Genomic DNA, 15,794 nt, shown 5'->3' on the forward strand with positions numbered 1-15,794 from the left:
CAAAGAACATGAGGCTGACACTAGCCAAGTCTCCCAAAAATTATGTCAAGTATAATTCACCATTATAAAGTAGGGACCCAGAAAATGAAAACTTGGACCTACCTGGGGAATCAGGAGACACTCCCAAGGTAGTAACAGATATCTAAGCTAAGGAAGTGTGCTCCAGACAACATAGGGAGTGAATGAATGTTGCTAATTGCTACATTTAAAAGGATACCAGATTATAGAGAGGTCAGTGAGTTAGAGCCCTGCCATTTTTTTTCCTCAGTTAGGGACAAGTTGACTGATGAAGTAAATACCTATGTATTTTGTTTAAGCAGCTACAGCTTCCAGAGGGATCAATTTATGTATTTCAACCCCTGGCCATATTTAATACAGATAATATGGAGGCAGATGCTTTATTTTCACATTGACTTTGACCAGAAGATATGAAGATGATACCAGACAGCAAGAGGCTGGAAATTTATAGGTGCTGAGATATCCGGAAATAAATTTAGTTCCACAGAGAACTAAAGAAAGTAGAATGAGACTTCAGTCTCTGGGGGAAAAAAAGTATCAGTGCCTCAGGTAGGCAATAGGGCACAGAAAGAGAGTAGAAGCTAAAAGGTTTGGAAGATGAAACTCTCAATGTGGGCTGAGAAACCAAACCGAATCCCACTGACCTGTGAGAAACAAGTCAGGAAAAGCACACACAAGGAAGAGGTGGATTCGGAGCTCCTGAGACCTGAGGTTCCTGTATCTCCTCACAGATTAGGCCAGTGACACAAACCACACTGAAGGCTTACATCAAACCCCTATAGTTACCCAGACATCACATTTGTGTGGCTGTGAAATGGAGTCTAAGAATTAGCATTTTATTCCTTTTTTTTTTTTTTTTTAGTTTTTAAAACTTATTTGAGAATTTTATATATTTTGATCATAATCGCTCCCTCCCCCAACTCCCACAAGATCTACTCCTCCTTTCCATATCCACCCACCTTCATTTTCTTTATTTAAAAAAAAAAATACATAAGGTACAAGACCCAAGGGTGTGGAGCCATCCACTAGAGTGTGGTTACCATACTAGGGTCAACAATTCTTGCTCTTCCAGCAGCTACCAGTAACCAAAAGCTCCTCCCTCTGAGCTCTGAGTGCTTACTGTCCCTCTCAATGTTAGATTGACTTGAGTTTGCAACGTCTTCTGAATGTTTTCACAACCACTATGAGCTTATATGTACAACTGCCCTGCCCTGTTATGTGGGGGAAACTCGGGAGTGAGCATTTTGAAATGGCCCAAAGTGTGTTTTGGGGGCAAATAGACTGGACTGGGAAAAAAAAAAAAAAAAAACACTAGATTCTAATGCCTGAGAAAGGAATGTCTCCTAGCTTACACAATGTAAAACTCGTGATTGGCTCATCCATTGGAGTTTATGAAGAACTTTCTGGGTTTGGACATACTGCAGGAAACCATTCTGTTCTGCAGGAACTGATAGTATATTTGCATATATGGAAATTTCCACCTGACAGCGAATATATTGACAACTTCAACCTTGTCATTTCATTTCCCTAACTCTTCACTAATCTGCCCTCCAACATACATGCTGCTTTCTTACTTATACATATTAGTGATATTTGCTGAAAGAAGATATGATGTTTATGATTAGAATCTCTTGAGACTCTGAACTGAGGGTCGTGCTTCCAGAAGTTACGGATTGCCCCCTGATTCATTTAACTTCATGTTTGGGAATAAAGAAACTCTTAAATGATAAGGGTTTCAAACAGAAAAAAAAAAAGCAAATAAAGAGTGCATTAATCTTGGGGAAAGTAAATGCCCACTGTGAAGTGATGCACAAGGCTGGCATGGGGCTCAGGACCTGGGGGTCATTTTAACTTACCTCCTGCAGTATATTGGGACCCCCTTCTCTCTGTGTTTCTCATCCCCTGCAAGTAATAATATATCAAAAACTGTAATCATGTCTACTTCATGGCACTAATTCAGCCAATAAATGGTACTCTGGATAACACTTTCCATATAGGAATTACTCCAAACATGAACATTATTTTACTTATTAAAATCTTAATGCTAAATTTAGCTCTAAACAATTCATAATGACTCTGATAAACCAAGAAGCTGTTATATTCAAAGTCATGTTGCATGAGAAGCTTCCTTTCTGTCATCCAATATATCAGATGGAAAATTTCCCCCTGCATGTCAGCCTTTCCCTGGTGCTGGAGGAGAGAAGGATGAATCAGACCCCCACGGGATGTTTATGAGCCTCCAGTCAGCAACAGCATCCAGCAAGCTCACAAGCACAGGAGGGAAGCTTGGAAGTCTTTCAAAGCCTGCAGACTGTCAGATTGCTTCTGGTTCCTGGCGGATTAGTGTTGGTGGTAAGTCCTTAACCACGTACTTCACCTCCATCTGTCTCAGCCCTCTTCACCTTTCCCTCTGACTGTGACAATGAGAATATTGAAATCAATAAGTTCACCATCCTTGCTCCAAACACTCAAGTGCTTTGAAATGAAAAATGGTTCAGGAGTTAGAAACCAAGGCAAAGACAGGGAGGATGCAGGAAGAGATTAGAAATGACAATGTCCTCAGATGACAGAAAGGGGGGCAAAGAGAGAATAGTGGACCAGGAGTGGGAAACTCAGAGTTTCATTAGTACTCATGAGGGAAAAATCATTTAAATTCGATATCCTTCTAGATTTTTTCCCCTCTAGACTAGAAAAACAGTTATAACCCTGTCTGGTTCTAAAAATATTTTATGATAAAATGACACAGGCCATGTTTGCTGCATTCTTCTCCCCTGTCACCTGGGTATAATACACCTTCAAATGCCTGTTCTCTACTTAAAACCATCTAATCATGTGATCCTCTTTCATGGTAAAGTGGAGACCTTTAATGGTAGAGACTTGGTTTTATCCCTAGTGCTTAGAACCATGCTGGACAGAAGAAGCTGTCAGTATTTGGGGAATTGCACCAAGCATTAACTTTCTCACTTGTTTTATATTGACATTTCAACAAGGCCTACTCATGTAGGAAAAGCAAAGATTGTTGACAAGTCAGAGTTAAAGTACTTCAACATCTCCTCAATGCTATCAACAGTGAAGAACCACTACTGTCTATGTTTTAGGAGGCTTGAAGGAAGAGAGCCATTTCAGGAACTCAGTGGGAGGACCCAAAGCTGTCAACAGGCAGTGGGTAAACACGCTGCCTAAAAGGAGCTGAGGAGTTTGCAGAGGGAATTACCCTCTACGTAGTATGTAGTAACATAGTCAGAATTATGTGGTAATATAGCTCCTTCCCTTCCTGACCTTCCTCTTTTTCTCCAAGTGATCAGTACCTGCTCTGGCTGAACACAACAGGAAGCATGTGATTAGAACCGTGTGTCAAAACACCAACCCAGCCACAAAACATTTGAACTACACTCTGTCCTTCGTGCAAGGTGTTCTGGGGCAAAGGCGGCAAAGAAATTGTGGGAGTGATCCACCAATAACTGGTCCGGCTTGAGACTCATGATACAGCAGGGAGCCCACCCTAGACACTGCCTGGGGAGGGCAGGAACAACCAAAGGCCAGATGACCCCAATCTCTGACAATGTTTGTCACAGAATAGAACCAAATATGCCTGGCAAAAAGAGAAAAATGAAGAAATATACTCCTAATAACCCTTTGCTATCCTTGTAAATAGGAGCCTAACATAGTCATCATCAGGGAGGCTCCATCCAGCAAGTGCTGGAAACAGATACAGAGGCCCACAGACAAACATTAGCTAGAGCTTGGTGAGTGCTGCAGACGGGAAGGAAGAAATGGAGAAGAAAGAAGGATCAAGGATGCCACAAGAAGGGGGCTGGAGAGATGGCTCAGTGGGTTAAGAGCACTGACTGCTCTTCCAGAGGTCCTGAGTTCAATTCCCAGCAACCACATGGTGGCTCACAACCATCTGTAATGAGATCTGATGCCCTCTTCTGGTGTGTCTAAAGACAGCTACAGTGTACTCACATACATAAAATAAATAATTCTAAAAAAAAAAAAAAAAAAAAAAAAAAAAAAAAGAGATGCCACAAGAAAATTCACAGAATCAACTAACCTGGGCTTATAGGGGCTCACAGAGACTGAACTGACAACAAGGAAGCTGGGTTGGGTCTTACATATATTATGGTTGTGTCTTCTTATGGGACTCCTAACTGTGAGCAGGGACTGTCTCTGACTCATTTGCCTGTGTCTGTGACCCTTTCCTCTTACTGGCTTGCCTCATCCAGACTTAAGATCAAGCCAGTAAGAGGAAAGGGTCATGTTGTCATGGTTGATAGCCCAGGGAGACGAGACCTGTCCTTTTCTGAAGAGAAATGGAGGAGGAGTGGATGGGGAGAGTGGACTGGGAGAAGAAAAGAAAGGGGTAATTGTGGTCAGGATATAATATATAAGAGAATGAGTTTTTCAAAACTTAAGAAAAAAGATTTGTTAAAGAACTGTACTCTTCTCCAATAAGACCATTTTTAAAAGTTGAAAGCAGAACACGGTGAATCTTTCAGTGGAGTCATATTGGGAAGATGGACAAAGAGAGCCACAGTTCATCTTTGGGGCCCTGAAGTGAGATATAAGTTTAAATAAAGGGTTAAGAATTATACATATCTAAGGGTCTGAGCCAAGGTGTGGTCCAGCCCATCACTAACCTCTTATTGTTTGGGCTGCAGCTTTCTTCTGGAAGGGATCTGAGGAGTTATTAGATCTAGCTGAAGCTTTTTCTTCTGTCAGCATGAGACTCTTGGGGGAAATTTCCATTTCTTTAAAGTCCACTGTTTAAACAGTCAGATAATCAAATTGAGAGACACAAGACTCTCGTTAGAATATCTTCATTTCTGCCAGGCCTGTTAGGAGTTAACTGCTTTGTAGCATATTTATCTTTCTCTTGCTAACCAGACATAAGCTCCCAAGGGGCAAAAATGAAATCTATTTCTAGAACCATATTCATACTGTATACCTGGCATTCAATACACATAACATGAATGTTTATCGTTAACCAAGTTTTCCGATATAAAACCCACATAACCAGTAGCTGGTATAGTTTTACATGATTTTTGTTTTTACCTTGGATTTTTGTTTGGGGGTTTTCATGTTGTTTTTGGTGACTTTGTTTGGATATAGTCTTACTGTGTGTTCCTTGCTTGCCTGGAACCCCTTCTGTAGTCTAGGCTATCCCAAATGAATGAACTCAAGCTCCTCTTCTCTCTGCCCTCCTAGTTAATAAGATTAAGGGAATGGGCCACCATGCACCACTTGTGTGGGTCCTTTGGGTCAAGGTTTCAGTTGAACTCCCCATGAAGCTAAAAGCAACCTTGAATTCCAGACTCTCCTGCTTTGACCTCCAGTGCTGGGATTATAAAACAGTATTACGAGGCTTCAACCCAAGCATACGTGGTTCAGGACAAGCACTCTACCAGATAAACTTTGTCTCCAGTTTCTAGATGATTTTAAAATTCTAGAAAGAGTAGAATAAACTGTGCAGTATGTATATCTGCTTGGGAAATATTTTTATTGAATAGTGGTGACCATGGTATGGTATCGTCTCTTCATACTTAGAAAGACTGGCTTTCTCTCTATAGTAATTTCCATATAGAATATGCAAATTCAATATGTCTTTATTAATTTGGGGTAAAGTACTGTAGAAGTATTCTGAGAAATTGGCAATCTGTTGGATTAAGGTTCTATTGCAGGGAAATGACATTGGATTCTTCTGGAAGAAATAAAATATTGGTGTGACTATCTGGAAAGAAACAAGATCCCTCAAAGAAGAAGGCATGGAAGGCTGGGTGAATTCTAGGCAAGAGTAGTGATTTGCAAAAGAAAATGAATAGGTTTGATATTAGTCAGCTCTTGAAGAATTCAAGTCCCTCGGTTGTGAAATCATTGGAGGACAAACATGCTGTGTAGCTTTCAGTAGAAAGTAATTCTAAGTTTCTCTTAGTGTAAAAAGAGTCTCAGGGGAATACATCCTGAAAAACATATATGAAGAGACTGAAATGACATGCTGAGTCTAAACCTCCTTCCTCTAGGACATGGGGACCCACTGAAGAACTTGGAGCACGGAGAGCTCTGTGCTAAGCACTATACTTTGTGGGAGGAGATGCTGGAGCAGGCAGTGGTAGGTATAAGTCCCAAGGCTTTATGCATGGTAATCAAGCACTACCACTGAACATCCCCAGGTTTCCAAGCACTGTTCTTGGTATTGATATCCAGTGAGTCAATCAACAGTCTAATGGGGGAGCCGTACAGAAAGGGACATTATAGCTGCAGAATAATGAATATTACCTAGGCTTTTATCTGTTTTCATTTTCCTTTCTAAACCCTCTACAAATCTACTTGCCTATACCTCGAGCAAACCATTATTGGACAAAACTCATATAACCTTCAAAACATTCCTGTTGAGGAAATACCCTCATCTCTGCAAGAAAAGGCTCAGAGGGGCAACCTGGTTTCTCAAAACCAGCTAGCAAATAACAAGACCAAAATGAGAGTAGGCTGGCTCCCAGTGACTTCTCCAACTGGCCTGGCAGGAAGATTATAGTTTCTTCAGCATCAGATGTTATGCTTTAACTTGATGCAACTCTGATCAATGGGAACTTGAAATGACCATTTGGGGAATGATTCTAGGTCTAAAAAAAAAATGATTCATTTCTTCAGCACACATGCAGATCATCCTAAACAACTACATACTGATTTTAAGTTGATTCTATTTGGTGTCCCAAATAAACAGAAATCAGGTGTCTACAATGAATCCAGATGTATTTTACAGAAAGCAAATAACTACAATTGTCTAATCAGGCATGTGGAGATAAGTGCTATGCCAGCCGCTGTATGGGCAGGCCAGGGAGTTAACATTCCCAGTGGTTAAGTGAAATCAACTCACGCATTCTCAGTGGATAGGCTGCTTACAGCATTTCTTTTCAAGTAGCCCAAAATGGATGCTCTTATTATTAAACCCTTTAAGTATTCTCAATACCAAGTACAAAAGCTTCTTTTGACACAATGTTTCAAGCGTGATTGGGCATTATAAGAGAATTTCACATTATTATTGTTCAACAGTGCTATTGTACAGCAAACCTTTACAATTCTGGATTGAGTCGTCAAGGATTTAAAGGATGATGCCCCCCAATGCAGATACTCCTCCTGCCTATAACCCTAGCAGGTCTTCCTTCTGTATTGACCACTCTCCCTTTCGACCACATCTCCACTTCTCAACTATTAATTGCTCCGTTTCTGCTGATCACCCTGATTGTCACAGCTCCCTGCATTGGCATAGCTAGAAGAAAAAGCACAGCAGGTGAAACAGGGAGAAACTGTCTCAAGCAATTTCTGTAAGAGGCAAAATCCCAGGATAGTTTTTCTCTTGGGACAAAGTTGAGTGCCTGCATAATATTGTGAGCCCCTTCAGGTCATCCCTATTTCTGTGGTTGGCTGACACTGATGATATTTTTTCTATTTTTTTTTTTTTAAAAAAAGGATGATCCAAAGGAAATCAAATCCGTTTCTCTAAAATACGAGCATCCCAGATCTCTGACCCTCCCCAAGGAGACCACACAAAATCTTTCTGCTTGGTACTAGCAAATGACAATTTGAAAAACAAAAAGTAGATATTGCCACATGTTAAATGAAAACCTCCAATTTAGGTTCATTTAAAAAGATAATTGAATGCTATGATTTAAAAATAAAAACTTATTAAGAACTATTCTATTCCACCCACTTTGACTATTTGCATATCAGGTGTTCACACATGTACTAATTATATGGGGGGTGGGGCTCATATCCTCTATTCTTCTTGTAGTCAATGTGTTGTTTTTAACAGAGGGGAAAACTCAAAAGCATAACCAATGTCCTGGCATGGCAACCTAATCTTAGCAGGTCATGATAAAGGCAAACTTCTACCAGTCCAATATGAGCATGCCCCTTCCCCCTCAGTTAACTTCATGTAATCAACTAAACTCATCGGAACACAAAAGATACAGAACACCTCAACATGTCCATGGAACATTATTTAAACTCATCCAGCTTTGTCATGCAGGTGCTTAGATTACCTGGTATGGAGAAGCAAGGTAAAAGTGTACGTATCTTGCTTAGTCAAGTAAGAACACTCCCTAATAACAAGATGTCTGACATATTTTCATGAAAGATAATCTTGAACAAATTTTGGAGACTACTTAGAATGCTTATTTGAAAAACTTTGTTTTAAAAATGATTATTTGGGAAAAAGGTGGTAAATTCATATATAGCATTAGTGAAGACAAGCCGGTGCTGCTATGAGCAATTTCCTGTAAAAAGCAGACATCCAAGGAGACGTTTTCCCTTTGAAGAATATTAACATTTACATGATCTTGTGAGTCCCAGGTGTGTCATCCCTGTGGCTCTGATTGACAATTTTTCCCTAACAAAATGTCCCAAGGCTGAAGAGATTGTGTAATGATTAAGAACACTCCATGATTTTTTTTAGAGGGCAGGAGCACAGTTCCCAGCATCTGTATCAGCTGGCTCACAATAACTCATAATTCCAGCTAGGGATCTGATGCTGGCCTTCAAACTCTCTCTCTCTCTCTCTCTCTCTCTCTCTCTCTCTCTCTCTCTCTCTCACACACACACACACACACACACACACACACACACACACAAATACAAACTTACCCCACAGTGGAGTACTATTCATCCATAAACTATAAAATCATGCCATTTTCAGCAACATGGGTAAAGCTGGAAAATTGCATTCATCAATATATGCCAGGTATAGGAAGACAAGTTTCTTATGTTTTGCTTCATGTATGAAATAAAATACAAAAGACATGGATGAAGAAGTAGAACTATTAGAAAAGCAGGAGGGGATGGGGAAAAGAGAGAGAATAGATGAAAGGGAGATAATTATGGCCAATGTTCATTAACACACATGCATTGCAGTATCACAATGAAATGTATTCTCATAGTTCTGAAGACTGAGTGCCTACATTTAAAACAACAACAACAAACTGGAGCAATCTCATACTAACAACCTAACAGCACACCTGAAAGCCCCAGAACAAAAACGAAGCACACCCAAGAGGAGCAGACAGCAAGAAATTATCATATTGAGGGCTGAAACCAATAAATAGAATCAAAGATAAGAATGTAAAGAATCAATGAAACAAACAGTTGGTTCTTTGAGAAAATCAACAAGATAGACAAACCCTTATCTAAACTAACTAAGAGACAGAGGGAGAATATCCAAATTAATAAAATCAGAAACAAAAGGAGGGAAATAACAGATAACTAGGAAACCCAGAGACTCATAAGGACATAATTTGAAAACCTGTACTCCACCAAACTGGAAACTTTAAAAGAAATGGACAGTTTTCTTAAAAGATACCACTTAACAAAGTTAAAGCAAGATCAGATAAACAATTTAAATAGACCTATAACCCCTAGTGAAATAGCTGTCATTAAAAAAAAAAAATCTCCCTCCCCCCAAAAAAGAACAGAGCCAGAAAGTTTTAGCGCAAAATTCTATCAGACTTTCAAAGAAGAGTTAACCGCAATACTCCTAAAATTATTCCACAAAAAGAGAAACTGAAGGAACACTGCCCAATTTATTTTATGAGGCCATGGTCACACTGATACTCGAACTATATAAAGACTCAAGAAAAAAAGAGAATTAGAAACTTAATTTCTCTTATGAACATAGATGCAAAAATACTCAATAAAATAATAAATTAGAATTTAGATTAGCATGAAGTTATTAATAAAAGCCTCTTCCTAATCTTATCTTTTGATAAATGGGGAATTCAGCTAAACAAATACCAAACTATACAGTCTGTAGCCGAAACTGCCGTTTGCGCTGTCATATTAGACTTACGTCTTCACAGAGAGCCTTGTTCTATACTTCCATGTTCAAAAAACAACAAGCAAAAACAACCCCTCCCCAAACAAACAAACTACAACAACAAAACCCAAAGTCTTGAACTAAAAAAAAATGGGACACTAACTACCCTTCCAGAAGACTCAGTTTCAATTTTCAGTATCCCACAGAGTGGTTCACAGCCATTTGTATCTCTAGTTCCAGGACAGCCAGTGCCATCTTCTGGCCTCTGCCAGCACTAAGAATGTGCACATGGTCCTCATGAATACATATGGGCAAGACACTCATAAACATTAGGTAACATAAATATAATATATCTAACTTTTCTAACCATATATACTGAGTTATCGTGATAATAATGAGGAACCAAGAAATTTAAACAGTGTGGTTCAGGAGGCTACAGTCTCTAGGGAAAAAAAAAATATCTTCCCTACTATCTTGCTAATAAGTTTCTGACTACAATTGTCAATTGATCTCTCTCATGGAGAATTTGAGAATATTCTAATACCCAGAACTTTGGCACACCAGCCCTTGATAAATGCCTCAAGATCCTATCTTAAAGAGCAATAATGCAACTTGGGTGAAAATAAAGAGCCAGGCGGTAGAGGCTGTGAAAGATGAACGGGTAGGTTTCATGATCCTGGCTCCCTATTACAGAAAGAGATATTTATTGCTTGCAGCACAGCCGAGGGACTGCATTTGGAATAAGCCATAGAAAATGGTCTGTGGCTGAGGTCTGGGGCTCAGCCCAGGATAAGACACTTGGCAGGTTCAGCCTCCCCATGGCAGGAAGCACGCTTTCCAAACAGCAGCTGCAAAGAGACACAGAGTTTGTTAAAACTTATCTTCATCTCCCACTGCAGCCCTTCAGCACTCTCTCAGGCACACTGATGTCTTTGTAATCCAGGGATGGGAGTCCAAAGGAGGGGGGCAGAGGAAGAGGGCAGGAAGGAGAGAGAGAGAGGTGAGAAAGATGGGAAGAGACTTACTGAGAAGGGATGAAAGAGAAACCTGCAGCATAAAGAAAGCACTCCTCCCAATCAGAGCATCTTTAAGACACAGTGACCCATCATTCCCATCAAGGAAACTGGGCTCATTTGTGCTTTGAATATATTCATGAGTTATCAGTATTTTGTTTCTAATATTAATGGTATCATTATTATCATTGAAATTATAAGTTTTATAAGCAAATCATTATTTCCTTAATCAAAGTGCTTTGTGTCTATCGTTTTTTATTATTTTATCTATTTTTATTATCTCTGTATCTGTTATTTTAGCCTCAGTGATAAATAAGTGAATATTTTAAGTAACAACTTCCTATCTAATAGAAGAAGTATTAAGTAGCTGTCTTAATATTATCCCAGATGCGGATAACTGAAGGGATATTGGGAAACCAAGCTTGCAGGATCTCACCCCATTGTTTCCTTCCTGAAGCCAGTTTTCTAACTACTTATCTTTCTTTGACCACTTATTTGGTAGCTTAGCTATACCACTATGGATATCACATACCACTATGGATGTCACCTAACCAGGAAAAACTGCTTAATCCAGAGACCAGCATTCATAAGCAGACCATCTTGTGTGTACTTAAGATTCACCACACCACATGTCACCTGAGCAACTCTAAGCAAGGTCTCTGTCTTTCTACAATGGCAATATCAAAAACAGGAATTATGTTGATGTCATCCTTGTAGAACTGTCATAATGACTGAACACAATCCAGTTCAGGAAGTGCTTAGTCTAGTGATAGACACACAATGAGAACATAATAAATCTCGTGGAAGGAGGTAGCAGTCAAGTACTAAAGACTTAGTCCCAGATTGTGTGAGCAGGATTTTCCAATTTCACAGCTCTTGGGAAAGGATTCTTATGTGCTCTGAAAGATTCTTTATTAAAACAAAGAGACAAACAAATTATAAAACAAACAAACAACAAAACAAACAAAACCCTAAACAAACAAAGACCCTAAGATTGTCGGTATCTAGGTAGGAACATTTCAGAGGAAGGCGTGGCACATAGCAATTGTTCTGTTATAGTCTGGCATTCGTTTAGCTGAACTCCCCAGTTATCAAAAGATAGGTTGGGGAAGTTCCCTGAACTCTGCTCTTCACTGGGGCAACCATGAGAATCATTCATGCCATTGGCAAAAAGAAAAGACAGGAAAAAAGAGAAGAAAAGAAAACCAGCCCATCATATTAATGGTTCTTTACCTTTGAGAGATTTTTTTTTCAAGTATCTGATGAAAAATGTAGAGAAAAATAGGTGAAGAGATAAAACTTTGCACCCAGTTTTGAGAGTCAAATACCTTGAGATGGTGAGTGTGCTTGGGCAGATGAAAAAGCAAATAAAAGCTGTGTTAGATAAAAAAAAAAACCAGCTTTGCCTTTTCACACTAAAGTTTCTCAGCAAAGCAAAGTTTTGATCAACACTTATTCTCCCTGTTGGCTTGCTGTGTTACAGCATCCAAAGCTCCTGTAACCTATTTAGCCGTTAAAGGTAGAGATGATTATGGTTAGGTCCGGAATAGAAAAATAGGACAGAGGTGGAAGAGGAGATGTGGCAACTGTCAAAACAAGGATCTAGAACATTTTATAAATGATTCTTCCCTCAGTTATCTCTAAGGATACATGGAGTTTTTTAAAAAAAAAATCTATGTAGACTCTAATGAACAAAGAGCTTTTCTAGCCTCTGCTTCTAAGAAAATCCAGTCTTCTGCACATTTTCCATGAGGCATCAGTTGCTCTTTATAGTTGTGAAGGAAGCAGAATTATTATTAGTTCTATGGAAAATATTGAGCTATCGTTGTTTTCAGGAGTGTCTTGCTGCTTAAGCTTAAATGTCACAAGGTATTTGATCATATTCAGATATCAATAGAGCAGACAAAAGCCTGCAGCCCAGACAGGGAAAGAAATCAAAGAGGCAGGCACATAATGGATCTGGGGTGTCAGACACAGGACTACACAATGACCCTGCAATTCTCTACTTGCCTTCTTTCTGTCTGTTCAACTCAGGCAGCCATTCCCTAGCATAGGGCTACAGGCATTTTCTTGTTGAATATTTGATAAAGTTACAAACAAAGAGAGTTCCACAACCAATTTAATAGTAAAAAGTCTTCTCCTAAGTGACCTCCCAGTGAATATAAATGAAGCACGCAAGCGATTTTCAAGCCATGTGATCAGGCCTTTTCAAGATTAAGAATGAAAGGAAGAATAAATGAGAGCCAGGATTATTACTGTTTTATGTACCTTTAAAATGTGACTGAGTCATAGAATCAAAACACCTTAGTGGTGAAAGAAACTTCTAGGGTCAATCAGACTATGTGAAAGGGCCCTGTCTCTCTCTTTATTCCAGTGATGAATTTTGTTAACTCGGGTACACTGTATACTGAACACTGAGAACTGATCTGAAAAAGTGCTACAGAGCCAGGAATCAACACTAACACTCAGATAAGCATGGGGCATTATCTGTACATCAGCTACTTATGTACACATGGGTATCCTCAAGGGCCTGAAGCAGTTTTGTATTTCTCAGCCCCCATGTATCCTGTTGATAACCAGTCTCTTTTCTTTTATCCCATACACAGAACTGAGTCAGGCAGTGGTGGCACACGCCTTTAATCCCAGCACTTGGGAGGCAGAGGCAGGCAGATTTCTGAGTTCGAGGCCAGCCTGGTTTACAGAGTGAGTTCCAGGACAGTCGGGACTACACAGAGAAACCCTGTCTCAAAAAACAAAAAAAAACAAAACAAAACAAAACTTCTTTAATAAACACTCGCTACTTCCACAAATCTGAATTAATACAGTCTATGCTATACACATTTTATGTGTGTGAATTTCTGTCTATGTAGCCCTTTGTTTCCCCATCAGCCTGGCCTCTGCCCAGAACACCACATGGTCTCAGTTCTCCACAGTGGCATATCTTCAAAATGGGATACATAGACTTGATGCTTAACCATTTCAAGAAGTATGTAGGCACATGTAGACCCAAGCTTCATTTACAAATCCCTTATGTATGTACCATGCCTTATAGGTGTCAATCTTAGACAGTGCCTTCGGTCAGAATTTTGTCAATTTTATTTCCATCCTTTGTCCCCATTTTCTCCCTTTTAACAAAAGAAAATCATAACTCTCACCTTATTGGTCCTTGCTACATCAAGATGATCGCAGTGTCTCCAATCCTTTGCTTTCAAAACACGTGAAAGACAATTTAAAGACTTAATTGTCAATTAATGCATTTATTTGATGAGAGGTTATTCTATAACTTTTAGTCTATATCTAGAAATGTGATCATAGTTTTAAATAACTACTATTTCAAAATTTTAGAATAGAAAAAATGACGTCACTGCCTCTACCTCTCTCTCCAACAATGAATTATCTTCTTCTTGATGCATAGGCTGACTAAAGAAGAAAGCCACTTCCAAATATCTCACGAAAAGACCCATTTCCAATACTATTCTTTTGTATTTCATCTTTTCTAATATTTGTCTCATGTATTCTTTTGGCCACTTGTCAATGACTCATATTTATAATTATCTAAGAAGACATCATAACACTGAGAGATTATGAACACGAGAAATTCTGGACTTTTAAAGATTTAAGTCATATGTATGTGTTGGGAGTAGTTAAGCAAAATGGGGAATGAAAACTCAATACAAATATGTATCACTTTAGCAGAAAAATGTTATAGAAAACAGAATGGAAATGTGAGTTCAACATGGAAAAGCAATGATAACATTTGGGGCTATGTAAGAAATGAAATTCAAGTATATTGCTAATTAACACTGATGAAAATCTCCAATGACTGATGAATTTTTAGATATAAATGATGAATCCGTAGATACATTTAAAAGAAGGAAGTCATAATTAAGATAGTATATAGTGACAGCACTGGCCAGTCTACCTTTTGCACATGCCTAAATATGATGCTAATATTAGCTGTGAAAGAGAGTATATTTTTTAAAATTCCTTAGGACATTCATCGATCCTAAACTTACCATCCCAGTAAGTTACTGCAATATTATGTACATTAACCAGAAGTTTATAAGAAACACAGACATCAACTCCCAACCTGAGACCTACCAACTCAACATCATTTTAATATGTCCCTCAGCCACCTGTTGAAGGTTGTGAAGAACTGCAGTAAATTTTCTTCACCTGGATAATGTATTGCAGTTAATCTATTATTTAACATAAATATCAATTAACATCAATTTAAACATCAGTTTCTTACATTTATTTTTGTGTCATAATAGAATCAGACTACATTAGCCCAGGATAGAAACCCAGCACTCATTCTTAAAGCTTCCTGTTCAAACACCTGTTCTTCATACCCAGTCAGCAAAAAACACCATCAAGTACATGTTTTGATTATTTATTGTGTACCAGGCAATAAGGGTTGACAATTAAATACAATGCATTCCAGGTTGACCTAGAATAGCTGTTTTTTAATGCCTTCCCTGTTAGACAAATATTGTGTAAAGGTAAACTGAAGAGCAATAAAAATGTTTTAAGTTTACTGGAGCAAATAATGACACATGAATTCCCCAGCTCCAAACCAGAAGTGGTTCAGGAGTTTTAATGACAGAGCCCAAAGAAATAACATTTAAAGAGAAACTGTAGTGAAAATTTAATGCTGCAACATGGGTGCTCTCGTAAAGACCTTCTAGGACTATATGATCCAGCCAGAATACAGACATGCCCTGGATTACAGTAGTATGATCTGGCTGGAATACAGATGTACCCTTAGTTTACAGATTTAATCCTTAATAATGAATATAAGGTTAGTTTGTAGAAGGAAGAAGCCATATTTGAAAGAGACATCTAATTGAGGGGCAGAAAAAGTGATGAATTAGAAAAAGATTTGACATTATGAATCAGAGATAGGATACACCCAACTCTCATAAGAATATCACAGGAAAGTGAGGCAGGAAAGAGGG

This window comes from Arvicanthis niloticus, chromosome 9 (genome assembly GCF_011762505.2).
Source record: "Arvicanthis niloticus isolate mArvNil1 chromosome 9, mArvNil1.pat.X, whole genome shotgun sequence".
Lineage (NCBI taxonomy): Eukaryota > Metazoa > Chordata > Mammalia > Rodentia > Muridae > Arvicanthis > Arvicanthis niloticus.